The sequence below is a fragment of the Pleurodeles waltl genome, chromosome 5, assembly GCF_031143425.1.
Source record: "Pleurodeles waltl isolate 20211129_DDA chromosome 5, aPleWal1.hap1.20221129, whole genome shotgun sequence".
In the NCBI taxonomy this organism is placed as follows: Eukaryota; Metazoa; Chordata; class Amphibia; order Caudata; family Salamandridae; genus Pleurodeles; species Pleurodeles waltl.
Genome location: NC_090444.1, coordinates 1,007,615,340 through 1,007,636,724, shown reverse-complemented (window position 1 = coordinate 1,007,636,724; position 21,385 = coordinate 1,007,615,340). Strand labels below are relative to the sequence as shown.

The window sequence follows — 21,385 nt, the reverse complement described above, 5'->3', positions numbered from 1 at the left end:
CCAAACATCAGCCGGGGGTAAACAACCCTATTGTGCGAGGCCAGGGCACAGCCTTTAAAAATGCAGGTGTGCCCCGCCTCTCCCTTCTCTCAGCCCAGGAAGACTATACAATATGTAGATGCACCTCTCTGACACCTCCACTCTCCCTGTGTACAGGCTGACTGAAAAGTATGCACAAAGCCCCAACTGTCAGTCTGCCCAGACGTGGATTGGAGTCAAGCTGCAAAAACACCAGAGTCATAAGCACAGATAAATGCACACTTTCTAGAAGTGGCATTTCTGTGATAGTAATAAAAAATACACCTACACCAGTAAGCAGCATTTCTTATCACTATCACAACCATACCAAACATGCCTGCGCTACCCCTCAGAAATCAGGCAATACCCCTTACACATAAGTCAGGGCATTTCTAATGCAATCCTATGAGAAGGTTGCACTCGCAGCAGTGAGACACCAAGTTAGGCTGTTTGTCACTACCAGGACAGGCCACGCAACCTGGCACATGTCCTGCCTTCTACATACATGGCACCCAGCCCATGTGGTAAGCTAGGTCATACCTTAGGGGTGACTTATATGTAGTAAAAGGGGAGTTCTGGGCCTGGCAAGTAATTTTAGATGCCAGGTCCATGTGGCAGAAAAGTGCCCACATAGGCCCTGCGCTAGCAGTCCTGAGATAGGTTTGAGAGGCTACTTCAGTGGGTGGCGCAAGCAGCGCTTCAGGCCCACTAGTAGCATTTCATTTACAGGCCCTGGGTAAGGGACTTTTAGGTAAATTAAACATGCCAATTAGGTATAAGCCAATCATACCAATTTTACAAGGGAGAGCACATGCACTTTAGCACTGGTTAGCAGTGAAAAAGTGCTCAGAGTCATAACGTCAGCCAATAAAGGACAGAAAAAAAGGAGGCAAAAGGCAATAAGTCTGGGGAATGATCCTTTAAAAGAGCCAGGTCCAACACCATCCCATTCGTATTCTAATGGTGATCATATTTAACTTTCATTTATCAGCTCTCCATTTCCTGCCAGCATTGATAACATGAATGAGAGGGGTTTCACAGGCACTTGCACAAGCTTGTTAAAAGCGTACATAAGGCAGGGATCAGAAAGGATGTTGAATGGATCCAGTGTGGAAGGGTTATTTAAAAAATGATCAATTTAAGGATTCTATGTGAATATTGTAATAAAAATATTTGGGGACTATGCACATAGATAAATCTACATGTAGATTTACTACTGGTAAATTAGCTCTTATTCTTGTGAGTAACTTCACTGCTTTGGGCTGTTCACAAAATCCGATTGTAAAGTTACTGAAAAATGTAGACCTACATGTCCCTAGTGCCTCAAGCAGGGGATGGAACCAAATTTAAGAGTGTACAGTTACTACTGTCAAAACGGAGCAGTAGTAAGTGCCGACGACCAAAGCAAATCCCTCCCATAGAAAATAATATAGGTAGGAACTTAACATGACACCCCATGGAAAATAATGGTTATAAATTAGTTAAAGAAGTTAAAGATATTGGATCTGTTTTAGGGCCTCATTACAAGTTTGGCAGTCGGACTGCCAGACCACCATGTTGGCGGTCCCGAAAAGACGACCATTTTGGTGGTCTACCTGGCTGCCCTAATACGAGCTATACAGGCAGGACTGCCAACCTGAAAAGGCAGACCGGCAGCGGTGCAGAGACCTGGAGAAAGGTGGTTCGCACTCCAGCACTGACAGCAACGCAACCAACAATTGACCGTATTACAAGTCCAAAGTCAAAGTGGTGGTCACCCATGGTGGTCAGGCAATGGCAGTCTAAACGACGGCATTCCGAAGCAACCAAGATAACAGCACATTGGATGGATTTAAAAACAACACAGCTTCCAGACATTGCCACACTTGCCACACCTGCAAATCACACTATAAAACACACCTCTTCACACACCACAATCCTTGATGTTTACAAAACAAAACACACAAGCAAGAACAGTATATTTACTGCACAGTTCAGATACTAGGCACCACTTTTTTTTCACCATCCTATACAACACCCTGCAGACACTCTTGTCCAGTCACGCCCTTTTGCACTACCTCTCTTTAGTGAGTCACTGTCACCTGTAAATCATCTTTTAAAATTGTACCATGGAACTTATTAAAAATCCCCATTTCACCGGTAAAGAGCTAACAGTCATGGTGGATGACATCATAAGAGCAGAGCCCCAATTGTTTGGAGCCCTAGTCCAGCACAATCCTCTCAGTAGGGAAATGGAAATGTGGGAGAGGATCGTCAACAGAGAGAATGCTGTAGTCACATCCCTGCGCACAAAGGATGACATCAGGAAGAAGTGGAGTGAACTCAGGAGCTCGCTTTGTTTCTTGGTCTCCCAGCACCATCTGCAGGCCAAAAGGACTGGTGGTAGCTTGACAGGAATACCTGGGGGAGTGGAGTCTGGTAAGTCACAACAAATAAAATGTAACCAAAATGTTGTGTCATGCATGCTCACTGCCTACCTTGTGCCACCTTCACTGTTAATCAACTCACCAACCCAGTGTCCTCTGCAACAAAGACCCTTGTCAGTCAACTCCCGATTGAAGTGTACTCACCTTGAAGGATAACATTTCTATACTGTATGTAGTATAGGGACTGACATGACTGCTAAGGCCAGGAGGCGATATTACTGTTGCTCCACTCAGCCAGCCCAGTTTCCTCTGCTCCAAAGACCCTTATTAGTTAACTCCCAATTGATGTGTATCCTGGGAGGATAACATTTTTATACTGTGTGTAGTACAGGGACTGACATGACTACAACTCCCAGCAGGCACTGTTCCTGTAACTCCAAGCAGCAGACCAGGGTGCACTTGCCCCAGTGTATCTGTTAATGAACTCCCAATTGAAGGGTACTCACCTGGGAGGATACACTTTGTACAGTGTGTGTAGTACAGAGAGTTACAAGACTGCCAATGCCAGGAGGTCCTGTGCATAGAAAACCAAGCACCAACACAGTGTTCTCTTGTCCAAGGACCCTTGTGTCTCAACTCTCTGTTGCAGTGTTCTCATCTGGGAGGATAACATTTGTACAGTGTGTGTAGTACACAAAATTATAAGACTGCCAATACCAGGAGGCCCTGTTCCTAGAAACTCAAACACCAATACACTGTCCTCTTGTCCAAGGACCCCTGTATCTCAACTAAGTATACTCATGTGGGAGGATACCTTTTGTACAGTGTGTGTAGTACAGGGAGTTACATGACTGCCAATGCCAGGAGGCCATACAACTTGTACACTGTGTAGTACAAGGTGTTACATGACTGCAACTCACAAGAGGCTTTCTTATTGTCACTCCAACCACCAGACCAGTGTTCTGTTCTTCAAAGACTCTTGTTTGGGAAATTACAAGAGAAGTGTATTTACCTGGGAGATAGCATTTCTCAAGTGTATGAAGTAGAGGGAGTGACATGACTACTGCGGCCAGGAGGCTCTGCCTCTTCAACTCAAAACACAAGCCCAGTGGACCCCTCCGCTAATGTCCCTGTCCATTAACTCACAATGGAAGTGTGCTCTCCTGGGATGATCACATTTCTCTAATGTTGGAAACCAGTTGGAGTGACATGAATGTAAAGCACAATGGGCTCTGTTTTGCTACCTCCACTCACCAGGCTAGTATACACTTGCACCAATGTATTTGTTAGTGAACTCTCAAAGGAGGTTTACTCACCTGGGAGGATACCATTCGTCTAGTGTTGAGAACTAGGGGAGTGACCTGAATGCAACTACCAGGAGGCACTGTTCAGGTGACTCCAAATAGCAGACCAGTGGTCACTAATCCAAATATCCTAGCCTGATCACTCTCAAATCATGTTTACTCACCTGGGAGGGACCAAGATACTGATCATGCCCAATTAAGAGATGTGGCTGGCCACCTAGCTTCACAAATGTCAGCTCAATATAACCAACAGCATGGGTACCTTTCCAATAGGATCACCTGCAAATCAACTATGTACACCGGCTGTGCAGAATTTCACTGTTAACTTTTGGATCTAGATGTCAAAATATCACCAGTAACATTGTATTGTTCACATCAACAGGTCGAGCTGCCATTGGGCACACAGAGTCCACAGACGAGACTACCAGCATCCCCCTGGATGAAGTCCTCAGTGATCACAACACTCCTGAACATCTGGATGTAGAGGATGGTTCTGGCCCATCCGGGCAACCTGGACAGACCCCTACAGTGAGTCTTACTGTGCCCACGTCAAGACTCTGAGCCTGGTTACCTTGACATCACAGACAACCATTTGCTCCATAGCCTGTGTCACTAGAATAGTGCCTACCATCTTGTGCCCTCCAGTCCAGGATCCTGAGTTTCAGTACAACAACTAGAACAATGATGGTCCTAGAACCAGTGGGAGGGGCACCCTCTGGTAAGGGCACAGTCCCATGCGGGTAGGGTGCACGGGAGGAATGTTGTGGGCCACCAGGGTGAGGATCTGGGGATGCTCCAGGCCAGGACTCCATCAGCCAAGTCCTGCTGGTCTGTCAAGACTTCCAAGGCATGGTGGGCCTCGTACTTACAGAACTCCGGGTAATCAAGCAGCTGCAGAGGGACATCCATGGGATATGCGTGAGAAGTGCGAGGCCAACAGAACCATCCTGGCCTCCCAAAACGGGTCCTGACGGACGTTAGCAGTACCCTGATCAGGGATCGTCAGCAACCCTCTACCCCTTCCTTTGGGGCAGCAATACCAGGCCCATCATCATTTGTGCCAGCCACTGGAAGGGAGGCCTGTCAGGGGAAGAACCTACCCCAGACACCCCTGACTCTGTAGCTACAGCTCCCCTCCACTGTCACGCAAGTCGGGACATCTTGCAAAGAATTCAAGATGTGCAGACGACCAGACACCAACCACAGCTAGCAAGTGACCTCTTCCTGAAGGAGCTCCTTTGTGTGCCACATATTCACTCTTTTGACTGTTAATCAACTACCTTCCATTTCCTATGGGAGGAGTACACTGGACTTTGGACTTACAGTGCTGTGGCATCAACTCCAGTGATTTCATCCACCATGACTCAACCCTCCACTCATCTTTTCCATCTTGGCCCAATGTCAGTTTATGCACAAATGGTCATTAAATCCACCAATCACACAGTTTGTGTCTGTTTGCTTCTGTTGCAATTGTTGCTATGTAGAGATTTAAGACCATATGAAGCAAATGATGAAGGCACAAGATACTAGTGCAAGTAGGGATTTGTCACAGGTACAGTGTCCTGCTAAAGATTACAATCAACACACAAAAACATATTGGTAGGAGTGTCTGGTCACACCAAACATTTACTTTCACTGTAAAGCACCTAGTCCCTCCATTTGTCTGGACTGTCAGAGCCAAGAATGGCTGACTCATATTGAGTCAAGGTAGATATACTGAGGTACAGTTCCCCAGATCACAGACAGGAAGGGTCTTGTCAGATATTATCCTGTAGAATGAACAAAGAAGTGAATTTTCTCACAAGCTTGAGCCTTAGCACATACCAAAATCAAATAATTCAACATCACATAACCCAAGATACAGACAGAGGACATTACAACAGTGCCTTATCACTGGTCCATCATAATCCAATGACCATGCATCTGGTCGTATGATACAAACAAATGCCAGTGTTGTGGCACAGGCACTGTGGCCTGCAATGATGAAACATACCTTTAACTACATACAGGTCTTACAAGATAAGTGTTTAGCCTTTGTGAAGGGTGAATGCCTGGCTTGCACTTCCTGACAACATATTTCATGACCATATGATCACACACATGAAGTAAAGGGCCCACCACAGCACACTAGACAGGTACAATGCACACTTGAGTCCTTATACTTATAAGCTGGCTTGGCACTGGTCTCATACACCCCAAATCTTTGACCCACATTACCTGAACAATCCATGCCCATTTTCTAAGTGGGAACAGCATCAGATACCTGCCAATGTCACAACTCTGAAATGCCCACACGAGGAAGTCAGGGTGAAATTACCTGGAACTATCAAAATATGAGCATAAATTTGAAAACATACCTATTACACAAATCACATAGCAAGCACCTGGAAATGAAGATACATTGCAATGAGACTGACATAAACAAAACAACTGCATCAAGGTGGGGATATGTCAGAGTGTAACTCTTCAAGCACCCTTTGGCTTAATATTGCTTAACATTAGTTCCCCACTGTAATGGCAAGACACTCAATTCCACACATTCTGACAACAACAGTTCTTCGTACAGTAACAGTCATTACATCACATGACATACTCACACTCAAGAAAGGTAGCAAGTCAGCTCTTTCCTCTTTACTGCTATCATCCTAACTGGGCATTTCAGGAGGCTCATCAGGTGGCACTGCAGGCTGCCCCTCTTCTGGTATGTATGGGATGTTCCTCCTCAGGGCAATGTTGTGGAGGATGCAGTAGGCCACAATGATCTTACACACTTTCCCTGGTGAGTACAGCAGGGCCCCACCAGTGAGGTTGAGACACCTAAATGTGGCCTGCAGGAGCCCAAAAGCCTGCTTGACTACCTGCTTTGTTCTTACATGGGCTTCATTGAAGTGGACTCAAAAACCAAGGACAGTTTGGACATGCTGAGTCTCCTGTTGAGGAATGGGGAATATGTGCAACAATGAGTCCCTCTTATCAGTAAATCCTCACCAGACATTGCACACACAAAAACAGGACGGATATGACTTACAAACTGGCCAGGCCCTTTCTGGGTACAGTTGTGACATCAGCTGGTGGATTGTGCTGTTATGCATAATGAAGGCATAATGGACTGAACACAGGAAATGGGCACAGACATGCGAAATGTAGAGATACAGCAAACATACAACTTGGAGGTTGATGGAATGGATGTTCTTTTGGTTGTGATATACTTGTTCCTTAGAATGCAGTGCAACCAAGCCAACATATGGCTTTCAATAGACCTCACTACCTGTGGAATGCATGCAAAACCATAAACGTCAGCATTCACATGTGCTAAATCCCCACATCGGGGAAACTGGATGTAGCTGTCCAGGTGTTTCAACATTGCTGAGAGGACATCCTTCAACACCAGACTGAACATAGGTTGGAACATACCTTCAGCTTGGGCCACTGTTTGTTGGATGGACCCTATGGCGAGGAAGTGCAATACTGACATGATTTGTACAATAGGTGGTATGGTGTTTGGATTTCCAGTAGTTGGCATCATATCTGGCTCCAAATGACGACACAGATCCATTATTGTTTGCTGATTCAGATGATACAGGAGTATAAAATGTCTTTCTTCCATGGTGTGAAGGTCTGGAAGTGGATGGTAGACCGGTGGTTGTTGCATTCTCCCTCCCCCTGCATGTCTAGGTTAACATGTGACAAAATAATTTATAAGGGATGGACATGGCAAACAGTACACATCACAACTGTTAATGGCACAAGGTTCAAATCCTACCCCCTTGGTTTGCCACACATGTGTACACAACATGTATCTGGACCTAAATCCAAAGTGTGCATCACAAATATCCCTTGGAATGTGACTGAATGTTCCGAGCACAAAAATTATCTATGACGGGGGTAGTCTGTGCCCACTGTGAATTGTCATCTGTACCCTGCAACATACAACAAATGTGCTTCAGTAGTAGGACCTACAAGACAAGACAAGATGAGGAGGTCTTTGTGCAAACAACAACATTTTCTGAGGTGTCAATCTGTGTTAATAGCACAATCCCACATTTCATGCCACTAAAATGGTTCCTGCCTGCTCTACTCAACTGGACATTCGGAACCGCCTGCGACCACCGGTGGAAGTCGTCATGGCGATAGGTGGTTTCAACAGCAGCGGACACAGTCATAGGCTAACGTTGTTGCCAGTGGCGGTCTCTGGCCAATGGCTGTGTCCGCTGGCGGTGATGACCGCATATGTGGTAGACGTGGCTGCCATGTTCTGCATAATCCTTCACTTGACTCCTGACACTGCTGACAGCAAGACCTCCACTACCAAGCTGCTATGAACCGCCTCTGGGAGCAATCATACCACATCCAGCAGGTGATAGGGCCCATGCCTTCTCATCAGAGGAGTTGGAGAGTCTGGTGACTGAGGTTCTCCCCCTTTATAGATTGCTCCTAAGTGCAGCAGAGGAGCAGGTAGGTACCTCATGTGTACAGTTTCCTCTTTACTTCATCATCCTTTCCCTCCTCACAGGCTAGAATGTGCCCATGTGTGTCAGATCAAATACTCATGAGCCTGTAGGTGCAGTTTGTGTGGCATCAAAGGGAGAGTCGATGTGCTTGTATTGATGGCCAGTGCCACGAGTTCAGTTCATTCACATTGTTGTGTGTGTGTTCATTGTGTTCCATGATTTGCCTTGTGTTGGATGCACATAACTAGGTGAGGTGACATTACAGCCATCCACAGACATCTCTTTCCTCATGAGTGTTGCCAATGTGAGACTATATGTATGACAGCATGCGCTGAGTGTCCATTATGTATGTATCAGTAGTGAATAAAGTGATCTATGTGTATGTTGCAACTGAGATTTCTTTGCACATCTGTCCTTGCTAGACTGTTGTTTGTAAGGCATGTAATCTCTCTCTGCTCTCCAGATTGCCACACATGCAACATGCCAATTTGCTGGTGGCCACATGATATACTGTTATGCATGGAGGTGATGGGAATGGAGTGTCATGTAGGTTCTGTCTGCTCAGCTTGCAGAGATCAGGGCATGCCACATGTAACTCCCAGAATGGGTCATAGTCTAGGCTGGGGTGCAGTCTCTGTGGCTATGCAACTGTGGCACTGTGCCCACTCCCTGTACACCAGCAGATCCTGTCATGTGGCAAATATGACGCTCTGTTGTAAAATTCTGCTCAGAATGCCTCATTCCTTTGATCAGATTGGGAATGGGTACAGGGGTGGGGTACTTTTCTGTGACAGATATGCACTTAACATCATTATCAACGTGTGTCTCTGACTCCTGACAGGTCCCGTACTCCCACAGCCCTGTTGTCACCTTCATACAGGTCATATTTGTCCTATGCAGGCTTATTGCATAAATTACAGTGCCATAGTGCAGACAGTTTGTTGATTCCTAGGACACAATGATATGTGACTTAGTAGCTTTGGTCACATAGTAGAAACTGGTGAATGCATGCCTTTGTTTTTTGGATACCATCTCTGTAGTATGGACACACATGTCCAAAAGTGTGTTCTGTGGTACAGGTAGATGCCACAGTACCCCACCCCCTGAAGTGGCATGAGCCTGCATTGGTTATAGCAAACAAGCTAGACCCTTTCTGTGCCCACCATGCCAGTCCTTTCATTGTTATTCATGTGTGATGTTGGAGTTTCTACTCTGACAGAGAGTAATCCCCACAGAGAGTGAATGTTTTGGTCTATTCATGCCTAAGGAGTCTACCTTGAAGAAGCCACAGAGGTGTGATGTGTCTCATAGTAGCTCACATGTCAGTCATGTTGCTAGGGAATGTTCCACAAGTTGTCAGAAACCCTGCCTAGTCATTGTAGGACCTAAGCAGGGTGGTTGGTTGGTCTGCAGATTGGGAAATATACATCTTGAGTCACGTCCCTGTACTTATTGCCTTGTATGTGTCACAACTGGAGAGTATTGACAATATGGGAAAGGTATAGCTTGATGTAACTGACATAGATGTAACTGAACCATTTGTGATGATATTTCTGTGCAGGAAGTTTACTTGTTAGGATGAAAAAAGGTTTTGCTAAGCATGAAAACTAAGAAGAAGAGTCACGCCCCTGTACTTATTGACTTGTATGTGTCACAATTGGGGAGTATTGACAATATGGGAAAGGTATAGCTTGATGTAACTGACTTAGATGTGACTGAACCATTTGTGATGATATTTCAGTGCAGGAAGTTTACTTTTTAGGATGAACAAAGTTTTTGCTAAGCATGAAAACTAAGAAGAAATGTACTTATGTATGATCTGACCAATCAACAGATATTAGATATTTAATGTAGAGAATTTGTTTAGGGAAGATTCATTCAAGAGTGGAATTCTTATTCTGAAAATGTTCATTAGAATGTTGTGAAGAGTATTCTCAGTTTAAAAAAAGAGATAATCAGATTGAGTGCAGTATCAATGAAGTCACCTTAGTTGAGTTTGATGAACCCAAGAAAAATGTTGCTATCAGCACATGTAATTTAATTAGCAAAATATTATTTCTGTGTTCTACATTAACATATCAACTCTGCCTACTTATGGTGTTTTTTCGTCAAAACTGGATTTTAAATCCCGATTGTGACAGTTTTTAGAGGCAATCATCACTTACACGTTTTCTACTATTGCTAGTGAGCAAAGTGTCTCCCAGGAATATTCATCCTTTCCTTGGTAGTCCAAAAAGAATATTTGTTACACTCACACTTTGACAATAGAGGAGGGACTCTTCAGAACATTCTTAAATAGCAGTTTGACAATGCAGTACTATCATTGACATGAATGCACGGGCTAATCTGGGAATCATATTATCTGCTTGTTATACTATCAATTGATTTTGATTATACATTGGATGGTAGGTGTTGTTGAATACAACTTATAATCTTATTTTTCTGGACACTGGGAAGTAAGTGTTGTTGGCAAAACAAAATGTGAAAATTCCTCCGGAAAAAGAGTGACCACCAATCATGAAAGTAGATGAAACACTTGGGTAGATTTATGTTGAGTCCTGGCACTTTCTTATTTTTCAGTCCTCATATCACCTATGATATATTTGGGGTGTAATTTATTCCCCGGTAGAGCTTCCTTACGTTTCTACTTCTTGGCCATCGTGGCTGCTCGTGTATCAATAGTACAGTTTAGTGTAACATTATGCATTGTAGTGGGCAATATATGTTTTTTCTGGATAGTGGTGTTAATGTTTACTTGGAAATCACCTGAGTTTTGTGCCACTAGATCCAAGAATGACTTAGAATTGTTGCTAGTGGTAGGTTTGTTGAAGTATGGTCATTGAGCCTTCCAAGCTTCCTTACTTATCTTACTTCAGGGTCTGTTGTATGACCTACTTTGATTTTTGCAGATTTTTGCAGTTGAGGTCGAACCATGATTCATAATTAATATGCCTATTTTTCTTATGTTTGCTGGTTAGGGAAGCATGATGGGTCACCTAGAGTATGAGGCTTTCAATTAGCTCCTTGTAGATCTTCATAATTCTAGGGGGCTGATGTGACACAGTAGTGCAAGATCATCTGCTCTATGGTTGAACATGTAGACTGAGGATCCTCTGACAGGACCTTTGCTTGTTTGTCTGTGTTCACTATTTGCCATAGAAGTCTTCTTTTTTTATATCTGTGTAGGTTGATGATGGTTGTTAACTGTGGAGTATCTCACGTCTACTACAAAGTTTAAAACGCACTGGCTGTTGTCAATCTACAAACACACCACAATAAGTCCTCTTGATAGGAGCAATGGTGTAAGTACACAAGAATATAACCAATGTCTGACTGTACTGTAGGAGAGTTGTGTGTTGGAGTCAGGGCTGTGTTTACTGAACTATATTTGTGGTGGGCACTAAGATGTTCTTAAAGACATTATTTTACCAAATATATACTTTTCCCTTTGTTCAGAAACAAGCAATTAAAGATTGGGGTACCCTACGTTCTCATAACTTCTTTACAATCCCCACTCCTACCTTCACATGCTTCTAGTTTTGCATTCAGGTCTCTAGATACTCTAATGAGGCAACTCTACAATTCCCCAGTGTTTTATGGAAGACATTCATCATATCTTCAAACCTCCTGCCTGGTTCCGGATAGATGTAACTGTTCAGAACATTGATATGCAAGTCTAAGTGAACCAGGGCAAAGGCTTGATTAAGGTACTAGAATAGATTCCCTGAATAGGCCCATCTTAAAGCTAATCAAAAGGCTTGCTGAGTTTCTTCCCGAGGTGTCTTTGGTTACAGTTACGTAACCTTTGGGTTCCCTGCTCAATTGCAACCAGGTCTCCTGATGGGCAATAATTGAAATGGACATCAAGAATGAGGTTAGATGTGACTCAACTGTTTTCAAGATGCCGGCAATGTTCCATTACAGCACGGAACAGGCTTTAGTAGGTATTCTTTTCTTCCAGGTTGTTGTGCCTTGGAGTGTAGTAAGGATCATTCTTTGTTATTAAGAGGCTGTCTTGTGTAGGTGAGGCGATTCTTGATGATGGTTATTGGCTGTTCCCAAATATAATGATTGTGACTACAGCGCATGGCTCCATTTGAGAATTTGTTAGTGGTTGTTCATTCAAGGATGGCTAGTAGTTGTCCCCATTGCTGTGAGTCACCTTATTTTGTGTTTTGTTTCATTTGAAATGGATTATTGATTTCAAAAGAAGAATTTATTTAAATCATTGTTACCTTTGTAGCATGGAGTTTTGCATTCGATCATAGGCTCTCAGTTACTGTTCCCTAGTTGGGTGCTGATTTTCAAGACAATTTCCTGTGAACGGGATATCTTTGGAGTATTAGGATGAAGGTTTGTTTTTCTTTACTTTGGAATGGCCTATTTACTCATGAGGGTGAATCACTCTGGTGACTATTTATATGCATTTTCCTTTGGAGAAGAGCTAGCTCATAGATTCTGCCTAAACATTTTCTAGTGGAGCAGGATCAAGGCTGATTTGCACATGCCTGGGTCTAATCTGAGGTGGCATGGTGGGCAAAAGAATGATGAGTTGGAATGCTGCTTGAACAATTGCTGGTGGTTAGACAATTTACAAACATTCAAACCACCTCATTTTGTGAATTTTATGTAAGTGGCCTAGAGTATGCCCAGGTGTGGGCCCCTTGCCCGATGTACCGCCGAAGGCAAGTTGTACCTAACTGAGGAGCCCTAATTGTGGCACAACCAGTCTAGGATTGCATATGTTCTGGTACAGGGAGGTTCTGGCTTGGTAGTTAGGCCTGAACTGTTCCTAGGATGAAGACTGATTTCTATATGGCTGGTTCTAAACTGAGACAGCATAAAGAGCAACAGGCAATGTGTTGGAATACTACACTAAGTGATTGCCAGTGCTTAGACAAATTGCTAGCTTTCCCCCAATCACCTTTTGTGTGTCTGTGGTGTCAGACACTTTAAAAGTGTACTATGTTGCTACTTTGGAACAGCTGTGGAACTGCTTCTTATTGTATGAGACTTCAGTTTATAGCGTGAAGTATGTACAGTAAGGTCTCAATCTCAAATAATGATTTGCTGGTCTAACTTAGTTCACCAACTATTGATATTGGGGAACACTGGGAGAATATAATGAAGGATAGTGTTAGTGATGATGATGAATATGGGAAAAGTCCCCTTTTTGGCATGGTCAGCCTCAATATTGCTGAGTTTTAGTACTGTTCTTTAGGCTCTGCCCAGTGGGACACTGCTCTGTGCATGTGCTCTGACCCCTAAACATGTAGTGGAAATGGGCTAATGCCTGATTGGCTTATTTATCTCTTTTTAATAAAGCCATAATATATGGTGCCAAAATACACCACTGGCATAAAAAGTTAAACATCATTTGGGAACTGCAGCATTGATTGTGTCATACCTTGAGTGACAAAAGCAAACATGGCTTCCGGTCTACCATTGTAGCATGACTGTTGCAGTTAAAACGCTGCAGTGTAACTTGGTAAAATAACATTTTTATCAGGTAAAAACCTCCCTTTTAAATATTACTAAGTCAGTCCTATCTATGCCTTCTAGCCAAGCTCTAAAAGCCATTTTCACTGTGACAGGTCTTCCTGTCCAGTGTAGAAATCTAGAGCACATAATAAAATACTAATGCTGCTAACTTCAGAATGGAAAAGCTAGAACAATCACAAAATCACTACTTCTAATAGGTAATAAAAATCAGCTTCAATGGTCAAGGCATCTTTCTAATAATTTTTAATGAAAAGTAGTTTTTAGAAAGTTACAGTTACCAGTCTAAACGTTCAGAAGGCTAGTTAACATAAGCTTCTGCCAGCTTCCAGCCTGTGTTCAAGCTTGCTTTAATTAATCTCCATAAACCAGTTCAGGCCTTGCTAACAGTGTGTTGCTTTGCAAGCCCATTTGCCTGGTTCATTTGGTATATTGGTAAATGAATCACTTAAATCTTCATTTAATTTCTTTTAATGCTAGTCTTTATTGTTGGCCTATTTCTTGCCTATTCATATTCAAAACTTATCAATGTATAATGTCCGGGCAAGGCTTACATACACTTACAACTAGATGAGTGTATTGATATTTAACTTTGACCTTGGTAGTGTTTATTTCCTCCATTAACTAAGATGTATGATTAAGTGCTACTCTCAGACATCCTGCTCAATTGTTTGAGTCTGCTACCCATGTAATAAATTATTTTTAGACATTGCTTTAGAGCACAGCCTCAACATCTCACTTTTTGTTTTTATTGTAAAATGTGTGATTTTCATGGCTGCTAAGTCACTTTCACCTTTTGTAATGTAAAGGTGTACCAATGTAAAAAATGTACTTAGTTTTTCAGTATTTTTAATTAGCCTTTTGGCATCAACTCAAATTTCTTTCAACTATAATGGTTCTCAGGATGGTCTCACTTACTACTGACATTGGAGACTGAAACCCTGATGCTGATTCCACTCCTTTTATACAAATTCTTGGATCTTCGCACCTGACTCAACTGATCTATACAATGGAACAGACTTATACCAAAAAATAATTAATGTGTAAGAAATGGGGTTGTTAGTTGTGTGCTCAACACAAGTAATAGGTCCATAAATCCTCCTTACTGGGAAACAAGCACACTATTGTACCATTTGACTCTCTCAGGGTAGCCAAGCAGACCAGTCCAAGGCCTATTCAGAGGAGGTGGTTCTAGCTAATACTCTTCGCTGACATGAAGTAATAACACTCAATAAATGATTGTCCAGTCAGTGCTTTTTCTTTATTACATACAGACTGCTAAATACTATGCAGTAATTTAGAAATATGTACATTGGCAGATGGAACATATCAGAGGTGATATCACATAATCACCTTTGACCACATAAAGGGGTCATACAATCATATAGGCAAAGTCTATTGGTCTGTTCGAATGTGCAACAGTAGCAAACCACATATTAAAGCCATGATTTTGTCTGTAAATGTAATCAGCAATAATAATAGTCATGCACAAATCCAATTAATAATAACCAAGAGTAAATGCAATAAAGCCTATTAACTTTGATCAGTAATCACTCTCAACATTATTTATTCTATGAAGCATTTGAAATGAGCAAAACATATATCCTGTGTGTATTTTTATAATGTTCTCTATCACGACAATGCAATCATAAAAACAGTTCCAAGAGGACACTTCACAACAAGTACCTTTTTACTACATCTTTAAACTACAATAAATGCTACCATAGAATAACCCCATAGAGAGATTTACACTCTCAGCTGTAAAGTAAAATCTCCAGCCCTGAGTGTGCTTTGAAAAATTAAATGAAAATCTCAGAGAGGTCCAGGATTCTTTGACCCAGCAGACAAATTTCTTTGTACATTCTTGTGTTGACCCACTGTCAGGGTGGATGTACACATTAACAAGTAGTAATAAGGGCTTCATTTCTGAGTTCCAGATACTTAGTTTCACCCTCCGTATCTTTGGATCACCCTCCAACACAGGTTCCCTTTCCAGTTTTAGAGATAGTGATATGTAAGTGTCTAAAGCCCACATCGTGCTGCCATACTTCCATATCTGGACTGCCAATTGGTAAAAACACAAAAAGCTATTTGGTGGTTAAGGGAATGTAGACCATGTTTCTTGCAGGAACACTACTTGTAAGGTCGTCAAGCAATTTAATAGGTCTGCATCATCAATTTTGTTGGGCAGGACATCGATGTTCCAGGAGCAGAAACACATGTGTGTGATTCAATGCCTTACCACTTGATGTCAAGGCAGTGTGTCAATGCTTATTAGTTCCATGAAGGACTGCCCATATCCAGCCTCTTTCAAGCTTTGTAGCTGTACTCAAATCAAAAGTTGGGCTCTGAAGAGGATTGGCGCTGTTCTGTTCCATATTGGTATTGTCTACAGCATTCTTAAGGATGTAGTACACTGGGGGCTTTCTTGTTTGTGGATTAGCAAAGATGGGCTCTTTAGACAAAGATAAAAGGAGTTGGATAGGCTGCTGAAGCGGATGTAAAAAGGATGATTGCCCAGGCTCCAAAAGGTTTTTTTCTGTGGGACCTGCCTTGCGATGGTGTTGGAGGCCGAAGTTACAAGTGTGGATTCGTTCAATAGTTTTTATGTCTGAGGATGGCAAATTTGCAAGTGTTTGCAATGCATGTTTTAATATATTGCCTTATTTTGCAATGTCGAGTCTGCACCTAGAGTGGTATTTTGGATGAAATACTGTGCACTTGTTGAATTGGGTTCGACAAAATATCCAGAAGCGCTTCAACTGGAGACTATTTAGTGTTGTCTCCCAATTCATTGCTACTCTGATGGGGGGTTCTCTTGCACCCGTGCAAGAATGTTTACAGAACCTGAGCAAACGACTGTTAATTCCTATTCCATGTGTGCTTATTCCTGACCAAGAGCAGAAACATGCATTGTCTTGCAGGGCAGACTGCCGGGGGTGGCGGGGAGGGTGCAGTGGGGTGAGGGTACAACACCACACATTTACCTGGTCCTACTGAGGTGAATAGCTGCAGATTTGTTGCCATACTACCATTTCATCCTGTTCCTTAGTTTGTTGATTACTGGTGAGCAGGAACACTATGGCTGGCATGCTGTGGCATTGTTTTGTGCTCGGTTTATTAGTTTGTCACCCTGCTATCTTATGGTCGATTCCCAAGACAAATACTACTAGTGTATTTAAAAAAAAAAACAGGTCCATTTTATTGGACTAATAATTCAGTGCATCAACTGTAAGCTGGAAAGATCTTAATAGGTACTTCCGCGTCACACCATGGCTGCTAGATGAACTGCTTTACCAGGTTTGAAATACTCCCCTTACTGGATTTTGTCGTTTTGGTGTCATTTTGTTAACTAAATTTGCCTTTTCATTCTTTAAACTGAAGTGGGATTTTTATTGTGTTATGTTTTTGACTTTTTAATTATTTTAATACTTGTAAATATTTTAAAAATTTTCATTAAGTTAAACTTGTCTGTTCTGTACCATAGCTATCAGAGGTTGAGCTCAGGATTAGGATCCTTAAACTGTTGACTGGACCTAACAGGATACTGACTTTCTTCTTGGTTGTGGAAATTAGTCCACCCCATTGTGGAAATTTGTCCACCCCAACTAATAAACCACATTCTCACAATGTTTCTTGCATACACCCAGTGCTCGAAAGTCAAATGGATAAGAAATAGTTGTCAAGCAACATAAATAAGTGTAAGCTAATAAATATCCTATGGTAGTTCAGTAAACATCTTTTTGCCCTGAAAAGGTTAACCCTTCTGCTATTTTGCAATAAATTTCAAGGGGGCTCTATTGTGGACATCTCAGGTGGGAAAATCTTGTACATATTAATCACACTGTAACAGATCAATGTTTCAATTTGGCAAAAATGTTGTGGAATATTTGCAATAAACAGGGCAAAATCTCTAACTACAATCACACATGGCTAATGGTGTGATGTGATTACTACGCTACAAAAACAAAAGAGGGCCCCTGGAAAAATTGAAATAGAGGGAGGCAGGAGCAGGGGAAATTAACTCAGAACAAAGAACAAGGCCGCCAGCCCTATATCTTTACATTTGTACACATCCACTGATATTGAATTTTTCGTTGCATGACTATTGAGCCCAAAAGTGTGATAGCAGCAATCATTTATATGTTTTGTCACATCACTTTTTATTAGTCATGTGTTTATTTTTCAATATGTTTCTCTCATATTCTCTGCAAATTTGATCACCATTTACAAAAGACATGTAACAATGTAACACAGGTATACACTGATAACAAGATGATCAATTCTTATATAACAAGGTTAACCAACTCTCCTTAGCAGAACTCAATAAAACTTCAACATCGCCATACATATCACAATCATTCCTCACACATATCTCCATTGTACACAGTCTCTCAAACCATCTTAAAAAAACATCAAATAGCATACCACAAAAAAGGCAATGATTACCTCAGAAACTCATAATATTACGAATTTATGACTTCAGGAAAAAAAACAAGGATATTTACATAATTGAACAGGAAATTATAAACTATAATCTGACAAACAGGCAACATAATCTTATCAATACTTCGCAAGATAATGGTTTTTCCATAGAGATGCACAAATAATTTATTTTCGATTACAGAATCTTCGAGATGTTCTTTGTATTTTATCACAATGTGTGTAGTCTTACATATATAGTCCATCATATGCTGCAAATTTTAACATAAACATTATTTCTTTTTCAAATGCTGAAAAAAATTACTGAAAGTGCTGTGACACATTGTGAGGATTTGGGTGTATCAATTGGTATGACTGTGTGGTCTTGCAGTGTAATACACTCGCAAAAGCTAGTCTCATTTGTAATACCTTAAGCTCAACCCTGAGTAGCTTTGATTTGAGCAGAAAGACATAAACAAAGGAACTAGTGTAAAGCATTTAGTAGTACAAAACAATAAAAAAAGAATCTGACACAAAAGAAATCCAAAAAGGATTTATGAAAAAAATAGATTATATTTTTATGAATTTTTAGAGTCCAAGATAGCAAAATCCACTGGAGGGCTCTGGAGCTGCAGAATTTTAAAGAAGACTTAAATCTCAGATGAACCGCAAAAAGGCATTGGCAACCGTAAAGCTTGTGAACTTTTGAAAAGTTTGTGAGAGTTGAGTTCTGCTACGCTGACCCGGCTTGGGTAACCAATTCTGACAGGGAGAAGGTCCAGGGGGTGGGGGAGGGGAATAAGGAGTATTTGGACCATTAACCGGCCACCAAAGCGTTTTCTAGTCCAGTTCCAAACTTTACAGTACGACCACCATAGACTTCAATGGAGTGGTCCTGATGCTGCGGATGCAGTAGATGGAAGATGCTCAGGGATTCTCTGGGTGCTGTGCAGTTGACAGGGTGCCTTTATGGTAATTCCTCAGTCCATGGGTCAGGTGAGGTGACTTTGACAACAGAGGTCGGGGTCCTTTGAAGTCCTCTTTGAGACAGTTAAAGGCCAGCTGTGGCTGGACCACAGGTCTCCGTTCACAGATATCCTTTGCTGGAGACTGTTGTCCCTCTTGGGTGACCAATCTGGACTCAGGTGACACTATAGGGCATGGCCTTTTATAGTGATGACGATAGGTCTGTTGGCGTGCCCAGAGTCAGTCAGCAGAGATTCTTCTGGAATGGCTGCTGACTTGCCAAGTTAGGCTACTTCAGCTTGTTCGGCCCTGCTGCTGGTTCCAGGTGTTCAGCCGACTGACCATGAGAGTCACTTCTTTGGTCTGGGACTCAGGAGTAACTTTCCTCCAAGCCAGGAGCCACAGGCACAGTTCTGGCTTCGCTAGACAAACTGGCTCACAGAGTGGCAGCTTTTAAAAAGTTGTGTTTCTTTAACAGTAGAATTACATTTGATTTGGGCATCACAATGGGTTTAATGACATGATTAATTTGATATATTACAGTACCATTCTCAGTAGTACCATTCAGAACTAAGCTGGGCTGTGTGGTCACCTGGTAACCCTGTGTTAGCAAATGGGACTACTAACTCTTCCACAGCAAACCCACAATTTAGAAAGTGTTGCTGTCAGGACATATATATAAAATACATGTCCTACTTCATAACATACAGCTCCCTGTCTTAGGGCTCGGTATGCATTCCTTAGGAAAGACTTACATATATTCTTAAGGGAATTAAGGGGTTTTGCCATTGGTTTGAATCACAAAGTCAACTAGCAATATTACCATTGCCCTTCCAGTCTGCAGTGGCAGACTGGGAGCCAGTATGTGCTTGGTCCCATACAGGGTGGCACAATCAGTGCTGCAGCTTTGAGTGAACACTCTGCCTTACATTTCCTGAGTGCCATATACTAGGGACTTATAGGTAAGTCAGTTTCTGATAATTGAGGGTAGCCAATTTGGCATACACTTTGTAAGGGGTTTGAACACTGGCACTAACGTCTGGTAAGCAGGTCTTTGTGCACTCTCAGAGTTGAAAAATCAGCATCATTAGTCCCGAAATGTGGGGATGAACATGCAAAAAGAGGCATTTCCTTATGCACATGTTGCCGCACAGTTAAAGACCCTTTGCAAATGCTGGCTGGTCCCTTGATATTGCTTATGATGTATTTGGGTGTCAAACTGGTAAAAATGAGTTGAATTCTTTGCCCAGGCAGTTTCACCCTGCGTAAAAATGACAAAATAAGGAAGTAATACTACAACACAAAATGCTGCATTATGCTGCACATTTTGCCTTTTATTTCCTCATAATTTACTTAATCATGCTACATAACTTGGTCCTCCACCTCCACATAATGCCATTGGCGCTGGACATGCCCTATTTAGCCACTGGACGTTCACTCAATCAAGAAGAAGCCTTACCTTTCATGAAAAACGAAACTTCTATAGATGTTCTTGTTCTCGTTTTGGACTAACTCTAATGCTGTTATCATCAACTTATACAGTTCTGGCAACGTTTCCTGTGCACCTTGGCTTTCAATCATGGTTGATAGTCAGGGATGGACTGCCCTTTAGGGCAATCAGGCAGTTCCCGATGGGCTGGTCTGACAGATCAGTGTGCAGACCTTTTTGTACCTGTTTATGGGCCGGTTTTTGGTCTGCTGAGATGTGTTTTTTGCAGTTGATTTCCATGATATTGAAACAAAGATTTCCTACTGAAAGCTCAAATCCATGCAGTCGTCCATACCTTACAAAACACATATACAGCGTGTCTTTACAAGTTCAAAACTGCCCCAGTTTGCAAACATGGGCCGTATTTTTTGCTTTTCTAGTTAACTAATGGGGACCACTTTAATTTTTGGGCCCTGGCCTATTTTCTGTCCCAGACGGACACTTTTGATTGTAATTTTGATTCCGAAAATGTCTCGTCAACCATTCCCTCACACATACAAAGCTCACAAACCAGTAAATGAAACACACCCTGGCCATTGAAGACACTCTAAATGATGTCAATCCCACTGGTTGCAGGGAGGTGCACCATGTAGATAGCAAATGCATTTGTTCTTCAGTAAGAGACTGTTGATGACATCATTCACTTGATCCTCCCCTACAATATACACACAGCATTGCGGCATGAACCCTGTGAAATAGGATGCTCACGTCAGAAAGAGCCACAGATTGTCCCATTGTTGTCTTTTTACAACAGTAACACAGCACCGTCACAGTTACAAACATACGATGCAGTCAGTTCAGGACCACGAACTTAGAAGACATGAAGTGAAATGCGGACAAGTTACAGATGTCGGTGCAGTAAAATATAGT

General features: G+C 42.1%; 1 protein-coding gene across 1 annotated transcript in view; it reads left to right on the top strand.

Moving 5' to 3' along the window:
* Positions 1–21,385, top strand: part of LOC138296245 (pantetheinase-like) — a 289,635-nt gene that overhangs the window by 70,439 nt on the left and 197,811 nt on the right. The window lies entirely within an intron of this gene.